The sequence below is a fragment of the Natator depressus genome, chromosome 27, assembly GCF_965152275.1.
Source record: "Natator depressus isolate rNatDep1 chromosome 27, rNatDep2.hap1, whole genome shotgun sequence".
Taxonomy (NCBI): Eukaryota; Metazoa; Chordata; order Testudines; family Cheloniidae; genus Natator; species Natator depressus.
In genome coordinates this window covers 7,022,568-7,045,663 of record NC_134260.1, presented here as the reverse complement: position 1 = coordinate 7,045,663, position 23,096 = coordinate 7,022,568, and the positions used below count along the sequence as shown (strand labels likewise).

The 23,096-nt window shown below is 41.1% G+C and overlaps 1 protein-coding gene across 12 annotated transcripts in view; it reads right to left on the bottom strand.

Annotated features, from left to right (window-relative positions):
• Positions 1-23,096, bottom strand: part of TANC2 (tetratricopeptide repeat, ankyrin repeat and coiled-coil containing 2) — a 683,096-nt gene that overhangs the window by 272,564 nt on the left and 387,436 nt on the right. For 2 of the 12 annotated variants that reach the window (XM_074940800.1, XM_074940801.1), the window contains exon 1: positions 18,523-19,126. The exons of the other annotated variants lie outside the window; for them this stretch is intronic. The gene's annotated coding sequence lies outside the window, so the exon portion shown is untranslated. Of the gene's footprint in view, positions 1-18,522; positions 19,127-23,096 lie in introns of those variants that run through there. 12 annotated transcript variants of the gene reach the window in all.

Below are 23,096 nucleotides of genomic sequence, written 5' to 3'. Positions count from 1 at the left end.
TCACAGGACTTACTCTACTTATTGTGGGTGATTTCAATTGTGTTCTCAAACTACATGATAAGACATGCACGCCAAAACCAATATGCTTCCTAGTCTAAAACATAAACAAACATTAATTTGGCTGACTCTTGGGAGTCACTTAAAACAAACAAACAAACAAAACAAAAAGAATGATACTTTTTCATCCCTCATTCTACTTATTCTCCAACTGTTTAAATTTTACTGATAAAACCTTTATAACAACTCCTTACAGTTACTAGACATTGGTCCAATTTCTTTATCTGATCATGGTCATTTAGACCCCGAGTCTGCAGTAAGTTCCATGCAGGCAGACTTGTGACAATTCCAGTCTTGCAGGAATTGAGGACAGTCTACACTTAAAATGCTGCACTGGCACAGCTGCACTGGTGCTGCTGTAGCGCTTCAGTGAAGATGCTACTACGCCGATGGGAGAGCTTCTCCCATTGATGAAGTTAATCCACCTCCCAAAAAGGCAGTAGCTATGTCGACAGGAGAAGCTCTCCCCTTGACATAGAGCTGTCTACAGTGGGGGAGGTGCGGGGTAGGGGAGGGGAAGAGGTCGGTATAACTGCGTGGCTCATGGGGTGTGGATTTTTCACACCCTGAGCGACACAGTTATACCGATCTAAAGTTTATAGTGTAGACTTTGCCAGAGAGGAGAAACAGAAGTATCCAGATTTAAGTATATCATGCTGTTACTGTGTGTACTAATTAAACATACCACAGCAAACCACAACTCCTAGGTATGGTCTGAGCTGGACTTTGGATTCCATGGCTCAATCCACAGGAAGAGAAAGAACTAACTGTGGGAGTGCCAAAGTCCATAGAAACAGAACCCTATTTTCAGTATAGTTCCTAAATTCCATACCTAAAAAATGTAACAATTTAAAAAGCCCAAACTAAGCAGTAAAATACATCCAAAGTCCAAACTAAACCAGGCAGATGAAGTATATGTACACACACAGACATACGCACACACAGAGAAAGAACAGATTCTATCCACCCTAGCTTTAAATGGCTGATTGTCTCAAAGTAAGGCTAAGTCATTTCACAGAGGAAGATATTAGTTGTATAGGACTGCTAGGGAAAAATATAGTTTAGGCTACTGAATTTGTTTACCTAGCTACTTCCATCTTATATCATCAGTGAAATAAATGATATTGTCTGTTTAGGGTATCTTACAAAGCTCCAGGATTGGTTATAACTCTCAGAGGGTGAATAGCATTAGAATACTCAGTGGTACCCTCTTGAATATATAGCCCACTGGAGCACTAGTTTTAAATAATTAAAAAAACAGAATCCAGAGGACTTTTCAATCTAAGAATGTACTAGAATGCAAATAATTGGGTGACGAGCCAAAAAGTACAAAGGGTTTGAAAGCACAGAGGGAAGAGAACAAAGGAACATAACTAGGTGAAGAGAACATGCCACATATATTTTAAACATAAATTATGTCTCTGAGATTAAACAGAGGAGAAATTAGCATAAATAATTGATGAGGAGTGATTACTCTGTCCACAGGTCAGGGCTAGCCTTCATAGTCTTCAGCTATGCATTAGCTTTAATGCCAAAGTGAGAAGAGTTCCCTATGTTTCATATTAGAAGTGCAGCCAGATACTAGCCAAAAAGGGAGACTGCATATACCATTATCCTCTAAATCCTATAGCACATGGACTTTCTCAAGTGAAACATTTATTATTTGAAGAGGCAGTAGCACAAGCACATATATCCCTTCTCATCATCTTCCAGAAATAAAAACAACCAAGATAAAACAAAACACCCCAAACACTTCAACAGTTAGTGTCCAGTTTACAGTGTTCATTACTAGTTAAAAGGGCTCTTGCTCTAATAGTGCTTCATTGGTTTGTTTGCACTGAAGAAAACCTAAAATCTGTTAGTCTCTTAGCTATGATTAGGCGACTGGAACACATGACTTATGAGGAGAGGCTGAGGGAACTGGGGATGTTTAGTCTTCAGAAGAGAAGAATGAGGGGGGATTTGATAGCTGCTTTCAACTACCTGAAAGGGGGTTCCAAAGAGGATGGCTCTAGACTGTTCTCAATGGTAGCAGATGACAGAACAAGGAGTAATGGTCTCAAGTTGCAATGGGGGAGGTTTAGATTGGATATTAGGAAAAACTTTTTCACTAAGAGGGTGGTGAAACACTGGAATGCGTTACCTAGGGAGGTGGTAGAATCTCCTTCCTTAGAGGTTTTTAAGGTCAGGCTTGACAAAGCCCTGGCTGGGATGATTTAGTCGGGGATCGGTCCTGCTTTGAGCAGGGGGTTGGACTAGATGACCTCCTGAGGTCCCTTCCAACCCTGATATTCTTTGATTCTATGATTCTATGAATGTCTCTCATAAGGCATGGTATGCCTTTGAGGTGACAGGTTCATCAACATTAGCCTAAGTGCTATTAAGTAAGTAGAAACCTTAAACATTAAACCACTCATTTTAGTAGCCTAGACAAGTGGTTCTCAACCAGGGGTCCAGGGCCCCCTGGGGGACCATGAGCAGGTTTCAGGTGGTCCACCAAGCATGGCCAGTGTTAGACTCACTGGGGCCCATGGCAGAAAGCTGAAGCCCCACTGCATGGGGCTGAAGCCTGGGGCCCTGAGCCCTGTCACCCGGGGCTGAAGCCGAAGCTGAGCAACTTAGCTTCACAGGGGCCCTTGTGCATGGGGCCTCAGTTAATTGCCCTGCTTGTTACCCCCTGACGCCGGCCCTGGCTTTTATATGCAGAAAACCAGTTGTTGTGGCACAGGTGGGCCGTGGAGTTTTTATAGCGTGTTTGGGGGGCCTCAGAAAGAAAAACGTTGAGAACCCCTGGCCTAGATGTCTCCACAAAGTATTTATTTACGGTCAAATGACGATAAAAATTCGGGAACAATAATTAACTATTGATAGGGACAGCAAAAAATGCAGTCAGACAGAAGTGAGCAAAACCAGTGGTGGTATCATGCTCTCTCTCTCTTATCAGGAACAAAATGGCCAGGAAGAGCATTGCCAAGTGAAAAAATGGTGGAGCATATTACTTCCAATAATGAAGAGGTACCCCAAATATATTTAGCTTGGATTGTGCAGAGCAGCTACCCAGCAAACTGAGAAGTGAAAACAATGAATAATGAGGTTAGCAACCAACCTTGACCTTTGTCTATCTCCTACACAGACTGGATAATGTCTCTACAACCAGAACCTACATTTCTGTTCAGCCTGTATTTCTGAAATACAAGTCTCCATTATGATGGTTAATTCAGCCTGCACTCTGATGCAGCACTAATTGCATTTCTGTTGCTATTAGGCTGTCTCACAGTTACAGGGAAATATATTAATCAGTATGGTGGCACCTGACCAAGAAAACTGTCCTGCAGACTGAAAGCAAAATTTGTACCAGGAAAAAGATTAAGACAGGACTCACTCCGCATAATTATGTGGCAAAATAAATGTCACAGGACTGTTCAGTCGGCCATGAAGAAACGATAGGTTGTACCTGTGTGAATTCTTTTTATGGTAATTTCCCTTCCTAGCTCTGTAAATCTGCTCCCACTGAAGTGAATGGGAATTTAACCACTGACTTCAGCAGAAGCAGAGTTAGGCCAATGTTGAATGCTTTAGAAAATCCTACCGAGAATGTACAATATACAAGTTTATATGTATTTATTCCCAGACAAAACCTAAGTGAAAGTGGAGTTATAGTGAGACAACATATAAGTAATTTAGGATAAAAAATATTATGGGGATGTCATTATCTCAAAAACGAGCATTACAAAGCCAGGAACGATTTAGTGATGCTATCCAATAAAGACAAACTGTTTGGGGCATGGATTATTTTGTTAAGAGTGTGCATAATACCTAGCACAATTAATTTGTTGACAATTTACAAGAAAATCTAAGAGCTCTGCGATTGGAAGAACTCGTTACATTAAGCCTCATATTATTTGTAACAGGAAAAATGGCCACTCTCAGAACATGGAGCATGTGAGCATTTTAAAGCAATCAATCAGAGAAGTGTTGCACCTTTTTTAGTCGCAAGAAACTGACAACTCCTCAAATGAGAAAGAAAGAGAAGTTAGAACTGATTGGAAAGCTAAGGATTTCTGTCACTGTTGAATATTTGGTTAAAGTGTTTTAAGAGCCTACAGGAATCCTGAAACCCCAGAAAAATTAGAATAGCTTTAAAATGATTAATCTGCATAGTATGTATGGGGTTTATGGTGTGATGATATAACATGTGTAAAGGGGAAAAAAAGCTTGTCTAGGAATTTCACCTATATATATACATTTTTGTGTAAGCAGTTGGTTAGTAAATATGACTGAAATAATTTCAAAAGTTGTTTTTTCTTTTTAATGCTGGTTGTTTGTAAGTGACAGATTAGTAGTCAGATTGAAAGTGAGGTGGTCAGAGGTGTTCGGTAAGTACAGTCTATCACATGGCTCTGCAATAGATAATTAATGATATACATCCATGTATTCTCCTGCTTTTTAAAAAAATGATTTTATTTTTACAATAAAATTAAATATTATATTACTTAAATATGCACAGTATACATATGGTACTTCACAACATTATTTCCAAGCAGTATCAAAATATTTTTGTTTTTCTTGTAAAAGAGGACATTAGCACTTTGTTACTAATTAGACAAACACTTGAGCAATTTCTACTAAGCAGGAGTTCTCTGCTCTGGAAAATTCACTCTTGTAGCAAAATCACTGGTATTTCTCAGGTGAGAAAAGCCATCATCTATTGTGGCATTAATGGCAGACACTGGGGAAACTCATTCTTCTACAGAAAGAAACTAGCCAGTCTGGCCTCTTTCCTTAGGCTATGTCTATACTACAGCCTATGTCAGCAAAACTTACGTCATTCAGGGGTGTGAATATTCCACCCCTTTGAGTGACATAGGTGCTCGTGTGCACAGTGCTATGTCGGTAGGAGAGCTTCTCTTGCCAACATAGCTTCTGCTGATCGCGGGGGGTTGTTTTTTTTTATGTCAGCGCCGCTCTCTCCTGTTGGCATAGAGCATCTTCACCAGATGTGCTGCAGCAGCACAGCTGTATTGGCTAACCCGTTGCAGCACTGTACATACAGATATACCCTTAAAGAAATGTACACTCCTGCTGTATAGCAATTAGCAATCATGAGGATGGGGGGGGGAGAGGGAGGAAAGGAGGGAGGATTTAAAATAAAAAGTGGGGGGAAAACAGCTTCTTCCTAAACCTAAACTTTCCAAAAGATAATTCTGCTGCAAACCCTGTTAAATTTCATAAAATCTTTCATGCAGCATTTCAGTTTTCCACACTCTGCAGAAGCAGGAAGCTTAGTGCCCCAATTTTGATCTCAGATATACAGGGACCATCTCTTTCTGTGTTAGATAATCAGTTACTGTGTTTAAAGATGCAAGCAGGATGGCTGGTTTTACAAAACACACAGCCCTATGTGCCACTTATGTGCCAGAAATAAGTATCAAGCTCCATTAAGCCAAACAGTTTTTCAAAGGGGGAGGGCAGTTACTGGATGAGCCATGCATGGCGTAGTTTTGACAACTAAGGGGCAACTGACTGTAATGGCAAAGAGTTCATGCTCTTTCTTCCTCCGCAAACCAATTCTCCTACTGTCACAGCATGGTGCTGCAAGTGCTCTCTGCCTTAGCTACAGTTGCCAACCCTCCAGGATTCTCCTGGAGTCTCCAGGAAATAAAGATTAATCTTTAATTAAAGATTATGTCATGTGATGAAACCTCCAGGAATATGTCCAAGCAAAACTGGCCACCCTTAGTCCATAAGCTGTGGCCGCCTGCTCAGAACAGAGCGGCTTGTGCTGTGAGCTTGGTTTCAGGCTCTAAACAGTTAACCAAAGATAACAAAACCCAAAATCTGGCTGTCTGTGCCTTTAAACAAATGAAGAAAACTCAAATCCAGCAACTGAGGGAAAGGCCCTGACCTGGCCCTGGGGTTCTTGGTTAGCACTGAGAAGTTCTTCCTCTTTCCCAGTCTGCCCTGGGCTCTGAGAAGAAACAGGCAAGCCTTCTTAACTAGCCTGCTGGCTCCCAATTGGTAAATGTCATCTCCTTGCCCTTCTAGGCATCTAGAAGACTAAGTAGGTAGCCTGGTCTGAATGGGGTTTGCTGAATCGGGGGGTGTCAGGGCGTTGGCACTTGCAGCTGGGGGCAGACAAGGCCTCATAGACTCCATCACTACTATCCATCAGAGAAATTTAAAAATGGGACCTTGCCGTACAAGGGCAAGAGAAAGTTATAACTGATGTGTATGTTTAAAATTACCAAGAATTTTAGCTGCAGAAATGCTTGGCTCACTAAACCAGAGACACTCATCAACAGAAGTTGGTTCAATAAAAGATATTACCTCACTCACTTTGTTGCTCTGAAACAGAGAGACATACTAGTTCTCTCTCTCTCTCTCTCTCTCACACACACACACACACACACACTCTATAGGACCCTAGCATTCAAAAAATTGATTCAGCTAAAAAAAAGGGGCAGAATTCTGTGTAAAACAACATCTACTGATTTTGTTTGACAATAATCACAAAAGAAATAAAAAAGGCAAAAGATGTAAAAAAACAAACATTCCAGATCTTTCACCACTGTCCAAACTAACGTGATATTTGTAAATATATGCAACCAAAAAGGGGCGGTACATAAACAAGTCTCGGTTTTCTTGAGAGGTGAAAGGTTGACATACAGGAAAACAATAAGGTTAAGTTTAAATTACTATCTACGAACCCAGCTCAGCAAAAGAATACATTTCCCCAGATTAATTTAATGAGATGTGATGGTTTAAAGCAAAATAAATGGCAAAATAAAAAAATAACCCACAGGTAAAATAACGACGTTATAAAGAGTCATTAACATCATCTGATGAAATAAAGACTTATAGTGCAGAAACCCTTAAATTGGGACCTATTAAGAGTCAAACTGTAATGTTTTAAATAAACATTATTTTAATCTAAGGAGTATGAAGGGGGAACGTTAATCTATAGTTTACCAATGCATTACAGGGACACTATTCACATGATTCTCACTTCAAAGAAGTGTTGCATATTTGATAATCAGAAAGATGATCTTGGTGCAATAATGAATGCAATGAAACCTAAACTTCTGCCAAGTGGTGGTACAAGGTAAGACTGGGGCAACTTGTACCCCATGGCAAAACAGGACCAGATTTCACAACAACAACTCCTTAACTCCATGACAATGTTAATTTAGTCTATTACTATGAGATACCCTTAACTCCCATGCCCTTATGCAACTTCTTAGTTATTATATCTGTTAAGTGGGGAGAATGAAACTTTCTTGCCTCCTAAAATAGGGGCCTGAGGTGTCCCTCAAAAATCAGGGGTATGAAGTGCACAATTTTATTAACACTTGTCAGCAAAAGAGTTGAGAACACAACTCATGGTCTCCTTTACACTCCTAGCCCACCATGCCTTCCCCAAGACCAAAGTTGGGGGCTGCTGTTGCACCTGCAATCTCTGTTCCATCTGGAGTTTAAGCTCTCTGGAGCTTGTGTGTTTGCTCAATGCAGATAGGATGTTTAGAGATTTCCTCAGCAAGGCTTTAACAAACTCTACTGTGCATATGCAAATGACAATTTCCAAAGGATTAAAACACAGTCAAATGTGGGATTTTCAAGGGGAGACAAAAGAACCTCTCTAACCCAAATGCTATTCTTCCATTAAAAGTCAAATCCCTACACCGTACCAGAGACATCAGAGCTCATAAAAATAAAAGTAACAATAGCAAAATTACCTATTTTTCACCTAATCCCATTTTCAGAAATGGATGAACTATTCAAAATATTTTAGCCTCAGACAGCAGCCACGTATAGAAATTTTCCGACCAAAACTAGTAAAAATTTGGCAAAGTTAAAAACAACTGAAAACAGGGGGCTTCTAATGGAAAGTGATAGGCAACCTTAATTATAAGTATCATTTCTAGCTCTAGCTAAAACAATACATGATGGTATAATAGAAAGACTTTGAAGCCATTGGGGTGACCTCATTACTCCTGAATGGTGAAAACATGAATGACTCATGCAGGTAATCCTAAACAAGAGTGAGTAAAACCTATGTTCCACACCACTCTCTTCCACCATGTATTACAGAAAAACTAATTTAGAAATGCTCTAGAGTTTGACAAAACATTGTTGATACAAATTGTCACACTTTTCTGCCCACACAACTAGACTGACTTCGTAACATGAATCCAATTGTACAGGCTGTAGAAAAGTGTGTGAGAATTTAAAATTAATACATTTTAGAAACCTCTAAAATTACTCAGTCAACAATAATTATAATTTAATCAATAACTGCAACTAATTTAGAAAACCTTGAAAATGAGTGATTTTTTTTCAGTAAATCATAAGGTCATCATGCTAGTATACTGTGGCCCACCGGAGATAAAAACAAATGCTGTGTTTAATTTGAAAGGGAGATGATTCCCCACTGCTCAGTGGAATAAAGCACATGTTTTTTACTTGGATTGTTCATCAATTTACTGGACCCCAAAACTGTCAGAAGTAAGATTAAGTAGTGTCCATCTTATACTTCCAACCAGTGTAATTTTGGTGGGGAAATTCCACATTTGATGAGGAAAAGTGAAAAACCTGAAACATTCAAGTTTTTTTTTCTTTTTAATGATGGTTGTTTGTAAGTGACAGATTAGTAGTCAGATTGAAAGTGAGGTGGTCAGAGGTGTTTGGTAAATACAGTGTATCACATGGCTTTGCAATAGATAATTAATAAAATACTTTACCACAAGAACTATCCCAGACTCACACCTATAAAACCTTTATACTTTATTTATGGTAGCTCCCACAATGTGGGGCACTTACCAGACAGCTAAGAAGGCACAGTCCCTGCCACCAGGAGTTCACAACATCAGACAAACCGAGGTTAGGGAAATGGGTTCAACATATACACAGAGCAGCAAAGTAAGTTTTCAACTTGGTTTTTTTTACAATATATATGTCCACAAGATGTTCCACAGGGAGCATGGCAGAAGTAAAATATGCAGTGATCTTGTACTGTATATCATTTATTATATTTAGATGTGTCTGGTCAGTTACTGTAAGCTCAGAGGACAATGCTCCCAATTAAATTAATAAAAGGCAATTTTTTTCCATGTGTACATCCCCTATTTGGAAGATGCTGCATTTCATAGTAACAATAATTCTATCATAGTAATGATCAATCTTTTAAATGATACAATACTTTAATGGTGTGTTTCTAGTTTATCAAGTACAACACAAAGAAAAACAGATGTATGTTAGTGGTGGTGAGACAACAGACCACCACAACAAAGGGTATTTCTACACTGTAATTAAAAACCCACAGCTGGCCCGTGCCAGCTGACTCAGGCTTGTGGGGCTGTTTTATTGCAGCCCCATAACCCGAGCCCTACAAGCCCAATTCACGGGTCAGCCGGGGGTCTACAGTATGCAGTGTAGACATACCCAAAGTGTCTAATCTGCTACCTGATGATCAAACTCATGCACAAAAATGGAATAAAAAAGAGAGAACAAAGCAGTAGAGGTCCTTTGCAGAGAACTTTGTGCAACCTGCAACAGCTGCTAGAGACAGGTACAAACTGTTAGGAAACTGAGTGTCCACTTCAAAATGCCTGGTGAAATTAGGAAGTCATTAGAAAGACATTCATTTGACAATGCTGAGCTAGATTGCTGTCCACATCTAATCGGCTGTTTCAGTTTCTGTAAGGCACAAAATGCTACATACAATATGTGAAATGGCACTCAGGCAGACATCACAAGCTTCTGCCAATCTCACACAGCGATTGACAGGAACCACTGTCCACAAATCACATCAGAAGCAATGAAGGAGCTCAAAGGACAACATCAGCATATTGTTATAAGGGGCATTCCTTATGCTGTGTCACATTTCATCTTTCTGAAATTAGCTGCTTTTTTTAACAACAAATTACTTCACGAAATAAGATGTAAAGTGGCAAATACTGTGTTACGCTGGATACAGGACACAATGCTGGTGTTGGGGGAATACTGGTGTTAATATTATTTAGCTGGGATTACATACTTCTTATTACTCAATAAAATATCTTTACTTGGAGACAGGAAAGGTTTCGCTCTTTACTCGCTCATTTCATCCAGTTGTGTGATGTCCACCCTATGCTGACTCAGAGAAATGCAAAATGCAGTATATGTGGATATAAATATTTTAAGACAATAAGAAATAACAGTATTTCCACAATAATGCACCACTAAATATCCAGTTTATTAAACCATTAATGTTAATGCTGAAATAAGGAAGCATCTGGTAAAGAAACATGTGCATGTACAGGGATTGCCATGAAAAATTCAGCATTTACCACATCTTGGTACCAGATAATGCAGGGGTGGCCAACCTGAGCCTGGGAAGGAGCCAGAATGTACCAATGGACACTGCCAAAGAGCCACAGTGATATGTCAGCAGCCCCCATTGGCTCCCCCACCTCCCCGCGCCTCCCACCCACCGGCAGCCCCACTGATCAGCGCCTCCCCTTCCCTCCCCACACCTCCTGATCAGCTGTTTTGTGACATGCAGGAGGCTCGGGGGGGGGAGAGGGAGGGAGGAGCGAGAGTACGGCAAGCTCATGGGAGGGGGTGGGAAGGGGTGGAGTGGGGGCAGGGCCTGTGACAGAGCCAGGGGTTGAGCAGTGAGCACCCCCTGGCACATGGGAAAGTTGGCACCTGTTGCTCCAGCCCTGGAGTGGGTGCCTGTACCAGGAGCCGCATACTAACTTCTGAAGAGCCACATGTGGCTCCGGAGCCACAGGTTGGCCACCTCTGAGGTAATGTATTATTTCCTTAGACCATATATAGAATATGAATTAAATGTGGTATCTCAGATTCTATGGTGTGAGGACTACTGGCAAATTTCAGTGTTATGACAACATGTGTGTGCAAACATGCAAACAAGTCATATTCTGGGCCAAATATATCTTTGATATAATTCCATTCACATTAGTGAGATTATATCAGGGTTAAATCTGACCCACTGTACGTATTACACACCAAAAAAAAAAAAAAAAAAAAAAAAAAAAGATGTTCAGAGAAAGTTATGTAGCTTGCAAAGTCAAGCACTCAAAAGACAGGAGACGGCAGAATAATGGTTGCCAGAATAAGCTTTATTCTACCCCCTTGTGTGTCCATCCTATGCACTGAATGAGGCAGTAGTCCTATGAAAACAACATGTGATCATGTAATTTAAAACTGTATCATGATAGATTAGCACAAAGGGCGAAAGTTGCACAAGAAACAGTAAACCTGACATTTCCTAACTTCTGAGTGCTTGACTTTGAAACCGTAACATTCTTTTAATGAAATTTTTTAAATTTAATTTTCCAAGGGATATTTTTTTAAAGGAAAAACAAATTCTATTGTGTGAGACTAACTCCCCCCACCTCCAAAATCATGCATCTTCATCCGAGTTTTAAATTCTGAATATTCAGCACAGTAGTACAGACTTCTACCATTTGAGCTACAGGACCATCTACATTAGCTAGTAGCAGGAGAACGCTATCCCAGAGGAAGTGTGCTGAGTCCACGGGATGTGTTTTGTGGGAAGCCTGTCCTGGCTGCGTTCTCCCCACATGGGAAGTGCGGTGTTCTTCCCCCATGCAGTTTTCCTGGGAGGCTGGGAGAGGGGAGTGGAACGCTGGGGCCATGTAGTTGGGGGAAGCCCAGCCTGACTCTCACCTCACTCTCTGACTCTATAGCTGGCCCTGGCAGCTCCTAGACATTGCCAGTACAGTGTGTGCTGCGGCTATGGCAGTAGTGGTATAAACCGTACTCTTTAGAATGTTTGCATTCAGTTATTTTGGCATGCTGCCAACCTTTTCCTGAAGAATACAAACCACAAGAGGAAAATGACCAGTTCTAGCAGTTTATCACTCAGCTAAACCTGAGCAGACTTATATGGGACAAAGGAAAGGCACTTCTGTAGCCCTAAGAAAGGGATAGTCAATTATTTTTTGGCAAAGTCCCAATTTCTTAGTCAAGGTCCAAACTCCAAAAATTTTTTAAAAAACAACAAAAATGATAAGTAAATAAAAAGATTTCAGGGTCAGTTCAAGAGCATCTGGCAGTCTGGATTTGGCCCGCGGTCCACCTATGGACTACCCCTACCCTAGGACTTTCGCCCTCCAAATTTCAAAGCCCTATTCCAAACAACAGAGGTATTACAGCTTCTCAAAAAAAGGCACAAAAATCTTTTATAATGGAAAGTGCTAGGCAACCTTTAAATAATACAAAAATCAAATGCACAACTACAAAACGGGGAATAATTGTCTAGGTGGCAGTACTGCTGAAAAGGATCTGGGGGTTATAGTTGATCACAAACTGAATATGAGTCGTCAGTGCAATGCAGCTGCAAATAGGCCAATATGATTCTGGGGTGTATTAACAGGAGTGTTGTATGTAAGATACAGAAGGTAATTGTCCCACTCTACTCAGCACTAGTGAGGTCCCAGAAGGAGTACTGTGTCCAGTTCTGGGCACCACAATTCAGGAAAGATGTGGACAAACTGGAAAGAGTCGCAACAATTTACCATTGTGGACTGCATCTAACACTACTTGTCTGGCGCTGAGGATGTCACATGGGCCGTAGCTCTGTGCTGACTGGACTGCAAGCGCCCCACGGGCCACAGACTGAGAACTACTGGTCCAGAGGATAGCAGCAAAAATGATGAAAGAATTAGAAAACCTGACCTGTGCAAAAAGGTTGAAAAAACTGGGCACGTTTTGCCTTGAAAAAAGAAGACCGAGGAAGGACCTGATAACAATCTTCCAACATTATTTACTCCTGAGGGAATTCTGTGCCAAAAAAATAAAAATTCTGCACAAAGCATTTTAAAATTCTACACATTTTATTTGTCAATAAATACATGTGGAGGCTCCAGCATGGCAGTCGGGAGCACAGGCCACTGGCTGCATGGAGGTGGGAGATCACACTTCCGGGACAGGGACTTGGCAGTGAGGCTGCACCTGACCCTGACACAGTGCTAGGTCCAGGCCTGCTCAGAAACACCCCGGCGCCCTGCCCCTCCAGGCCAGGTGCACCAGGAGTGGGCAGGCAGGCTCAGCCCAGCAGGATCCAAGTGTGGAGGGGCTTAGTGTGGGGGGATCTGGGTGTGGGGTTAGAGGGTTCTGTGTGGGGAAATCTGGGTGTGGGCAGCTCAGTGGGGGGTCCAAGTGCAGGGGAGATCTGGATAGACAGGGGCTCGTTGGGGGGTTCCGGGTGCAGGGACAATGGGACTCTGCAGGGGGCTCCAGGTGAAGGTGGCGGGCTCACTGAGGGGGGCTGGGTGTGGGGGACTTAGTAGGGGGGTCTGGGTGCTGGGGGAGTAGGGCTTGGTGGGGTGGGGGGCTGGGTGCAGCTGGTTGGGACTCAGTGGGGTTTGGGTGTGGGGTGGTTGTCAAGGTGGACGTTTGACTTGTGGAGCAGGGGTGATCTCGGTGCAGGGGTGGGGGGGGTCAGCAGGACATCCAGAAGTAGGAGATGGGACTCGGTTGGGGGGGGGAGTCAGGTGCAGGGGTAGGTGTGGCTCAGCGGGGGTGAGGTCTGGAAGCAGGTGGGGTGGGGCTCGGCAGGGAGGGTCAGGTGCAGGGCTCAGTGGGGTAGGGTTTGGCTGTGGGAGGCTTGGTGGGGGGATTCTGGCTATGGGGGGATCTGGATGTACATAGGCTGAGCAGCCAGGGGAGCAGCTCCTTGTACAGTGACCCCCTTCCCCTGTGGCTGAGGAACTATGGGGGAAGAAAGCTGGGAGGGGAGGGTGTGGCGCCAGGGGAGGTTTCTGAGGGTGGGTCTCACCTGGCCCCAGCTGCTCCGTGTAGGGAAAATGTGCTCCTTCCCCAGCCCAGCTTGGACTAGCAGCTGAGCCCAGCGCAAGGTAGGAGCCACCAGGCAGGGCGTCCCCAGCCCCAAGTGGGGTTGGGGAGAGCTGGGTGCCTGGGGTTGGGGTTCTGGGTGACGCTTGGCAGAGTGGGGGTTCAGGTGTGTGGGGGGGGTCTGGGCATGGGGGGAGTCTGGGGATGGATGCACAAAGATTGGACTGACCCGACACCAGCTGAGGTGTCCCCAGCCCCGGTCCCTCACAGTGATTTACCTCTCTGCCGGCTGCTCTGGGTGCTCGAAACAACGCGCCCATACTGCTGGGGAGGTGCATGTGGCCGTTCTTGCAGCTTCCCTTTGCTTCCCCGTCAGAAAGTCATTTTTCTGTGGGGAAGCAAAGAAATCTGCGGGGTACATGAATTCTGCATGTGTGCAATGGCACACAATTTCTTCAGGAGTACAATATGTTAAGGGCTGTTATAAAGAGGATGGTGATCAACTGTTCTCCATGTCCACTGAAGGTAGGACAAGAAATAATGGCTTAACCTGCAGCCAGGGAGATTTAGGTTAGATATTAGGGAAAACTTTCAACTATAAGGGTTAGTTAAGCTCTGGAATAGGCTTCCAAGGGAGATCATAGAGTCCCCATCATTGGAAGCATTTAAAAACAAGTTGAACAAACACTTGTCATGATGGTCTAGGTTTACTTGGTCCTGCCACAGCACGGGGGCTTGACTTGATGGATTCTTGAGGTCCCTACCAGCCCTACATTTTTATGATTCTAAGTTGCTACCATTTCCCACTATAATTTATATTATTGGACAGGAAAAGGGTGAACACATCTCCCTGAAAATGTTAAGTCTCTAGCCCCAAAAGGGAATGTGGCAGGAGGGAGGAAATGTCTGTTAACATTTTGTATGAAGCAGACACAAACCAAGGTATATTATCCCTTTTAGTGTCTTTGGGCCTACAGTACCACCCAAGGCCTACATCATACAAGGCCTACATCATACATCTGTAGAAAAAGTGATTATAGTCCTATGGGTGCCTGCTGCACATAAGGATATAGTTAGACACTTCTAGGAACCTCAGCAATGTGTGTCCTTGAAGGAAATGCATTGATATGCCTCTGAAACACAGCATATGTAATAAGGTGTGGAAAACCACATCAGGGTTATACTGTAAGGTAGAGAAAAAAGGCTACACATTACAAGAACATTTAGCACATTGCATATTCAAAAAATGGTGGCAATACCATGAGTTTTAATATGTGTGACCGAAGTTTCCTAAGTGACTTGAGGCAAATGGATATTAATCACAGTGGAAATTAAACACATAGTTGCAATGGTAATTGTCATGTCATGGGGAAAATATAACTCCCAGTATTTGGGTATAGGTTTCAGAGTAGCAGCCGTGTTAGTCTGTATCCGCAAAAAGAAAAGGAGTACTTGTGGCACCTTAGAGACTAACCAATTTATTTGAGCATAAGCTTTCGTGCGCTACAGCTCACTTCATTGGAGGCATTCAGTGGAAAATACAGTGGGGAGATTTATATACACAGAGAACATGAAACAATGGGTGTTACCATACACACTGTAAGGAGAGTGATCAGATAAGGTGAGCTATTACCAGCAGGAGAGCGGGGGGGAAAAAACCTTTTGTAGTGATAATCGAGGTGGGCCATTTCCAGCAGTTGACAAGAACGTCTGAGGAACAGTTGGGGGGGGGGGGATAAACATGGGGAAATAGTTTTACTTTGTGTAATGACCCATCCACTCCCAGTCTTTATTCAAGTCTAAGTTAATTGTATCCAGTTTGCAATTAATTCCAATTCAGCTGTCTCTCGTTGGAGTCTATTTTTGAAGAATTGCCACTTTTAGACCTGATACATTCGTTAGTCTCGAAGGTGCCACAAGTACTCCTGTTCTTATTTGGGTATAGACAGACAAGAAAAATCAGGAGCAAAGGACTAAAATCAGGGATAGTCTCCAATATAGAGGAAGAGGAGATGAAGAAAACAACTGAAGTAGTTTGAATTGAAACAAGCATTTAAAAACACATAGCTGTATTATGAAATCCTCCTCCCCTGACTAAGGAATAGAGCAGGGGTTCTCAAACTGGGGGTCGGGACTCCCCAGGGGGTCGCAAGGTTATTACATGGGGAGTCGCGAGCTGTCAGCCTCCATCCTAAACCCCGCTTTGCCTCCAGCATTTATAATGGTGTTAAATATATTAAAAATGTGTTTTTAATTTATAAGGGGGGTCGCACTCAGAGGCTTGCTATGTGAAAGGGGTCACCAGTACAAAAGTTTGAGAACCACTGGAATAGAGCAATGAAGTATTTTTCAGGGGTCACTCCAGGAGAATGAGGAGGAGTAATGTATCAGAGGAGAGAACTGATGGCTTGGTACAACAACATTCCATGTTAAGGCTCCCACCTCAACTTTCTTATATTTGAGAAATTACTTCAATTGTGTCTCGGAATTATAATAGTTTCACAACACAAGTGGTAATCTACACAATGTTCCATATTATGCATCAATACCTTGGTACAACAGAGTAAATAAAGACACATTTTCAGTCTTAAACCACTGAAAACTAAGGAAGTCAAATATATACTTGTTACCTGAATTACAGATTTAGTATCTTTGGGATTTTTCCTCCTCTTAATACTATTAAAAAAAAAAGAGAGAGAGAGAACTGAAAAGAAAATCTGGTATCAACCTTTTCCAGGGATTTGCAGGTAGTGACATGTTATTCCATTTGCTGGGATTTTGAATGCTACACAGTATATAAGCAAAATCCTGGCAAAGAGTTGATTCTGTGAAGGCTCTAAAGGGCCTGACAGGCAGTTAATCTTATGATGCAAACGCCCATAGAAATCATGAGGGATTTTGTACTAATCTCTATTATGGGGCCCTATTCTGTCAATATGCTGGGTAGCTATGAGTCAAAAATGATGCCCACATATTGAGAGAAGAGTCTTTAGATTGTAAACAGCACTTTGGAATAACAGGTATTAAAAATTGTTAAATATTTCAAATCACTAATTTGCCATTTCCATTTTTCCTTTTTTTTATTTATAAAGCTTCATTCACATTATGGTTTACTGGCTTGCTGTATAAAACAGCACTTCTAAAATAATCTGAAATGTTATGGGTTTGGTACATCTTTAATTAAAGAAAAATTGAGTTGACTTTAGTAATTAGTTCCAAAAATGTATATATAACATTTAGTTTTAGAAATGGTGTGGCCAATTTCAGAATGCCGAAAATTTAGACAAGTAATTTATGAATCCCTTCAAAATGGAGAAGAATGCAAGCATGCTAAAACAAAAGCGTGTGTGTATACATGCACTCTTACACCTGCTGTATTTTTAAAAACTCTCAAAGTCTATCTGTCGATTTACACCTTTGGCAAATCAAATCAGGAGATACACAAAAATGAATGAAACATCAGAAATCACCCAGTAAAAAACTGCACAATACAAAAAAATTCCAACAGAATTATGTAAATGAAAGATTATGCTACATCTCAGCAGCCTGCATTCTTGGAAACAATATGAAATTAAACAACAGCAGTTCAAGTCAGGAATAGAGGCTACTGGTAAAGTGCTGATGCCAAAGCCCAGACAAAATGATTTTTTTTTTTAAAGGGAGATCATAGCTCAAGTCTCAAGTTTGTAACATGGCTTACAACCTAACAGAAAAAATTAAATGGAAAATACGTATTTTTAGAAAATTCAATCTGATATACTTTTCAGAAAATTCAATCCTTGTAATTGCTGTGTAGTTTAGAAACGTAAGCGAGGGTGGGCTTCTAATCCTACCTCTACTCCCACATAAAAATTAAAATTTTAAGTCAATGTCACTGGCAAAAATGGGAGTATTTAAATAATAATTTAAAAAAGAAAAATAATTCAAAATGTTGAGTGGGACAAATGTCTAAAATGACATTACATATTTTAATCAAGACCCCCTCATAAATTGTATGTCACATGGATATCATGTCCCAGAATGACACTTCTTTGTATTTTTATCTTTTAAACATATTATGTAAATGCTCCTATTTTTGCCAGTGGCACTGACTTAAAATTCCCATTTTATTTGTCAGGATCATATATATTGTCTTTTTACTCAAATATATGTGGCTGAAGGTTCCCTAATCCACTCATAAATAACATCTGGTTTCAAAGGGTTTTGCATACATAGCAAAAACACTATTTTGGTATCACAGTCTGACTACGATAACTGCTATGACCTTCAATGGTCGTACTATTTAAACAAACAAACAAAAAAAAACGGTTACTTGTAACTCCTCTACATAATAAAGATACATAATAAAACACTGGATTTTTTCCATTGCAATACATATTATGTAAGAAATACTGCAATTTTTTGCAAGGAAAGAGAACACATTATGTAAGTTTTGTAACAGGTAACCAAAGGAATAATAATTAAAACACATCTGATTCATGTGAGAGCAGTCTCCTAAAGGCTTCCTTGTATACTACAAGTGTCAGAAACCCTTACTCTGCATTGATTTTTCTACAGAGTTTAAATTAGGCCTAAAAAGGCTTATATACTTTTAAATCAGAGTCCATGCAAGACACAAAATTGTCCACTGCACATACTCACAAGGTTTTGTTTTTCCTCCCCATCAGTCGGTAGCATGAATTCTTTTCACCATTAAGTCGAAATGCCTGTTAGTTCATAGGTAATGTTGTCATGAGAGCAGCACTTCAGTAAAAATCCTCCTCTGGTCCACACCTCGCACTGTCCCTAGAGCTAGCTCCACATTGCTACTCAGAGCGTCAGTGTGATGTTACAGGTGACATCTCCTGCAGCTGATGTCAAAGCTTGGTCGCAAAAGCACAACAGCAATCTCCCTAAGGCACTCGCTGTCCCTAACGAACATCACTTTTGCATCTTCTGGGTCCCCAAAGGAGCAGATTCAAGGATGATTTCAGAAAAGCTTACACAGACACTAAGCTCTCTCTTCATTAAGTCTCTCTCAGCATTAAACAGCTTTTCTTTCCAGAATGCCGCAGCATATGTAGACCGTATGCCTCCTTTGGGGAAAAATGAAGTATTTTTACACACTCTCTCTCTATGGCGCAGTTAAATTTGCCTTTTTGTTATAGCACATTGCTGAAGGAAGAGGTAAATAATGGCGCAGTATATCAGAGGGAATGATTCACTGATGTTCTCCTTAACATTCAGGAGTAACACGAAAGGCTAGCAATGCAGCCCAGGTCCGGAGCTGATGAATGGTGCAGTGCTGCTGTTGTCATGGCGACTAAGAGGAAAAAAGCAGCACCATATAAGGAGTTGTGACATGGATTCCGGGAACAATTTCTACTAAAACACTTAAACCTTCAATGCTTTAAAGCTGCAGCATCCTCTCTCATAGGCTTGTGTACAGTTTTCATTGTTTAGATTTGAGCAGTCATAACAAATAGTCACATACACAATCACATCAACTGAGGAAACATTTGTATTGGGAATACTGCACCAAAACACAATGTAAGTGAATGTGCTTTTGTTCTTATTTCAAAGATTCCGCTTGGAATGGTTAAGCAAAAAGAGTGACAACATGTTTGGCTATAACCTGGGGAACCTGTCAGTCAAGAACTGCAGAAAAGAACAAGACCTCAGATGCTATGTAGCTTCATGCAGGTAGCCTTTATGAAAGTAGGCACTGGATTAACCAAACTGCAGCACCATCAGCTGGCTGACTGACAGAGCAACAGTGGCAATGGTTAAAGATACAGCCACTCCTTCCACAGGCAGAAAAGGTCCTCAGGACAACCTGTAAATCAGCCACTGTTGTGCAATGAAGGCTGGCAGCACTGTAAAGCATCCAGGTTCCAATAAGACACAGACACTGCAGCAAAAACCAACCCATCTGTATAGTTACATAATAAAGTGTACACCAGAAAAAGGGTTACATTCCATACTGTCACAATCAGGGGGAAATTTCTAAAAAACTGTTAATGTATGAAATTTCTTTCACACTTGTACATGTCTCCAAATACGTAAATACCATAACCACAAAGAAAATAACAATTATTAAAACTGTACATCTTTAAGCACTATTCTGTTTGTGTGTGGGTGGGGGGAGTGGGTGGAACAGTGCCTCTATCATTAAAAAATCTTCAAGTGTTTCTATTATTAACCCTGTTGTACCTTATTGGCCACTAATTTGTGAGCTCACATTTTCTCAAAATATGGCTTGAGATGAGAGACTAGCCTATTAGGAATCAGCATTATTGATGTCTTTATTAAGTAGTTTAGGTCTACATCCCAAATTAAAAAAAAAAAGCAGCTTAAAATTCTTCTAGCATGTTAGGGGAATTTCTGCTTCCTTGTTCCACACACAAACAGACCCTCTTATTACACCCTCCTCCCCTGCCCCTAAGGAATTATCAGGGTTTTTTTTTTCAAACAACACACTCAAGAGTGTTTATGGTCCCAGTTTAGATTAAACTGATTTTTAAAATCATTATTTTTTTTTAAAGTTTTCTCCTTCATGGTGTCACTACAAAGCAAAGTTAATGCTTGGTTTTGGAACAATAAGAACATAAGAACAGCCATACTGGGCCAGACCAAAGGTCCATCAAGCCCAGTATCCTGTCCTCTGACAGTGGCCAATGGCAGGTGCCCCAAAGGGAATGAACAGACAGGTAATCATCAAGTGATCCATGCCCTGTCACCCAGTCCCAGTTTCCGGCAAACAGAGGCTAGGGATACCATCCCTGTCCATCTTGGCTAATAGCCATTGATGGACCTATCTTCCATGAATCTATCTAGCTCCTTTTGAACCCAGTTATAGTACTGGCCTTCACAACACCCTCTGGCAAGGAGTTCCAGAAGTTGACCGTGCGTTGTGTGAAAAAATACTTTCTTGTGTTTGTTTTAAACCTGCTACCTATTAATTTCACTTGGTGGCCCCTTGTTCTTGTATTATGAGGAGTAAATAACACTTCCTTATTTACTTTCTCTATACCATTCATGATTTTATAGACCTCTATCATATCCCCACCCACCCCCCCGCCCCCGTCATCTCTTTTCAAAGCTGAATAGTCCCAGTCTTATTAATCTCTCCTCATACGGAAGCCATTCTATACCCCTAATCATTTTTGTTGCCCTTTTCTGAACCTTTTCCAATTCCAATATATCATTTTTGAGATGGGGCACCATATCTGCGTGCAGTATTCAAGGTGTGGGCGTACCATGGATTTATGTAGAGACAATATGATATTTTGCCTCTATATAATATTATATTATAATATAATATTATAATTATAATATATCTCTTAAGCACTTTACTCAAAATATGATACACACTCATTGTTAACTCCATCTTAATGTAGTTTGTACCTGAGAATTCTTTGTCTTTCTTTCTTTAATTAGAAACATTCCACAAATGAACACTAAACAAGAAACTCATAGAATTCTACTGTATAATATTTCTAATGATTTTAAGAGAGAAAATTTTAAAAATTACTTAAGATTGATATTATAATTCAGACGACCAGATTCACTAGTACACTTTGGCTACTTTGTTCTTCTCCAGAGTGGTATAATACAAAACATACTGAACAGTTAAACTGAGTTTAGATTAATGGTCATTTTTTTCAGTTATTTTTCACAACTGAACATCTACCTGTTAGTAGTGGCTGGTGCATAAAATCTTCATCAGAGAAATAAAGAGTTCTGCCCTCTTTCAAAATGGCCACCATCTCCTATTGTTCTCAAAGACACTGAGGCTACACATAGCCCTTAGTTAAGGTGCCCTCTTTCAAAATGGCCTATTGTGCCCAGAGAGACTAGGGTTGCCTACCCTCTAGGATTGCCCTGGAGTCTCCAGGAATTCAAGATTAATCTTTAATTAAAGATTATGTCGTGTGATGAAACCTCCAGGAATTCATCCAACCAAAACTGGCAACCCTAAGAGGAACTGAAGTCAAACTGTCCTCAGGAAAGATGCCTATACTGCCAGGAAGTGAAGAGGAATACTGCAAGGAATAGCTAAGGGCAGCCCATGGCCTCACTCCCACTGGGAGATATCAGCCATTTTGAAATAGGGTAGGTCTTCATGAAATTCTGTATACAAGAACATTATTTATCTGCTGGGGTACCACCTCTGAAATGCAAAAAAACTGGCATCCACCCCACACACAAGGCAAGCCCACCGCAAACCCAACCTCCAACCACAAGGCAACTCCACAAACCCTCCCCCTTCAACAGCCGCTTTAAGATCGTGGGAAATTCTTGGTCAGGATTTGAGAGAATTCAGATAGAGCTATTTCATTCAAAGTGGTGAATATATGGAATTATTTGTGTGTTGAATTCCTCCATAAATGAAATTTAGTTCCTTAACTGTAAATCTGTGGCTACCTGGAAGATTTACAACCCTGAAAGTGATCCTATCTCAGCCAAGAAATTGCCAAGCCTAAGGGTAACTGAGCTCTGGTCCCTAAGGGACACAGAAACCCTGCAGCAAGATATGCCTCTTTACTACAGGCATAGATCCACTTAGCCAGGTTACCTGCAAAAATATGTCACTGGCAACAGCAACAACTACCATTATAAGAACTCTGAAGATGACTCAAAGCACCAACAAAAGACATCAGGGCAAAGATGAATAATGGTCATAATTTGGTTCCAGTAAAGAGTTCAGGTATGTCTTCTTTAAAAGTGTTTGGAGAGAGCCATCTCATCTTTAACAGCAGCCACTCACAAGAAAGTCATCTGCTTCCCCCCCTGCTATGATGCTTCTTATGATTTCCCACTTGAATTCCGTGCAGGCTATGAAAGCCTTCAGTCATTTGGGCATTCTCCTAATCTTTACGAGACAGAAGACTGGTATTTTGGTGTTTTTCTGTATCAGGGAGTGGCTTTATTGTTGGAATATATCACAGGTGCTACAGAGCTGCCATTACCTCCTTGTTTTTTCTTGGGTCTGATATGATGAAGAAAGGGAAGAAATACTTTCTGGACAGAGGTAGTTTGAATTTTTTGTGATACCTGCTTTAGTAAACAGCACCTATTGATGGTTTGTGATTTCCTTGGCTAAACTGTTTAATTCTGTCCCCATTTGAGCAGAGGGCTCATTTGTCTCTGAACAGCTCTAATAACCAGAACTAGGTGAAACAGATCTGAACTTGGACCAGGTGCTAGAAAAATGACATCTATCATATGAAAAG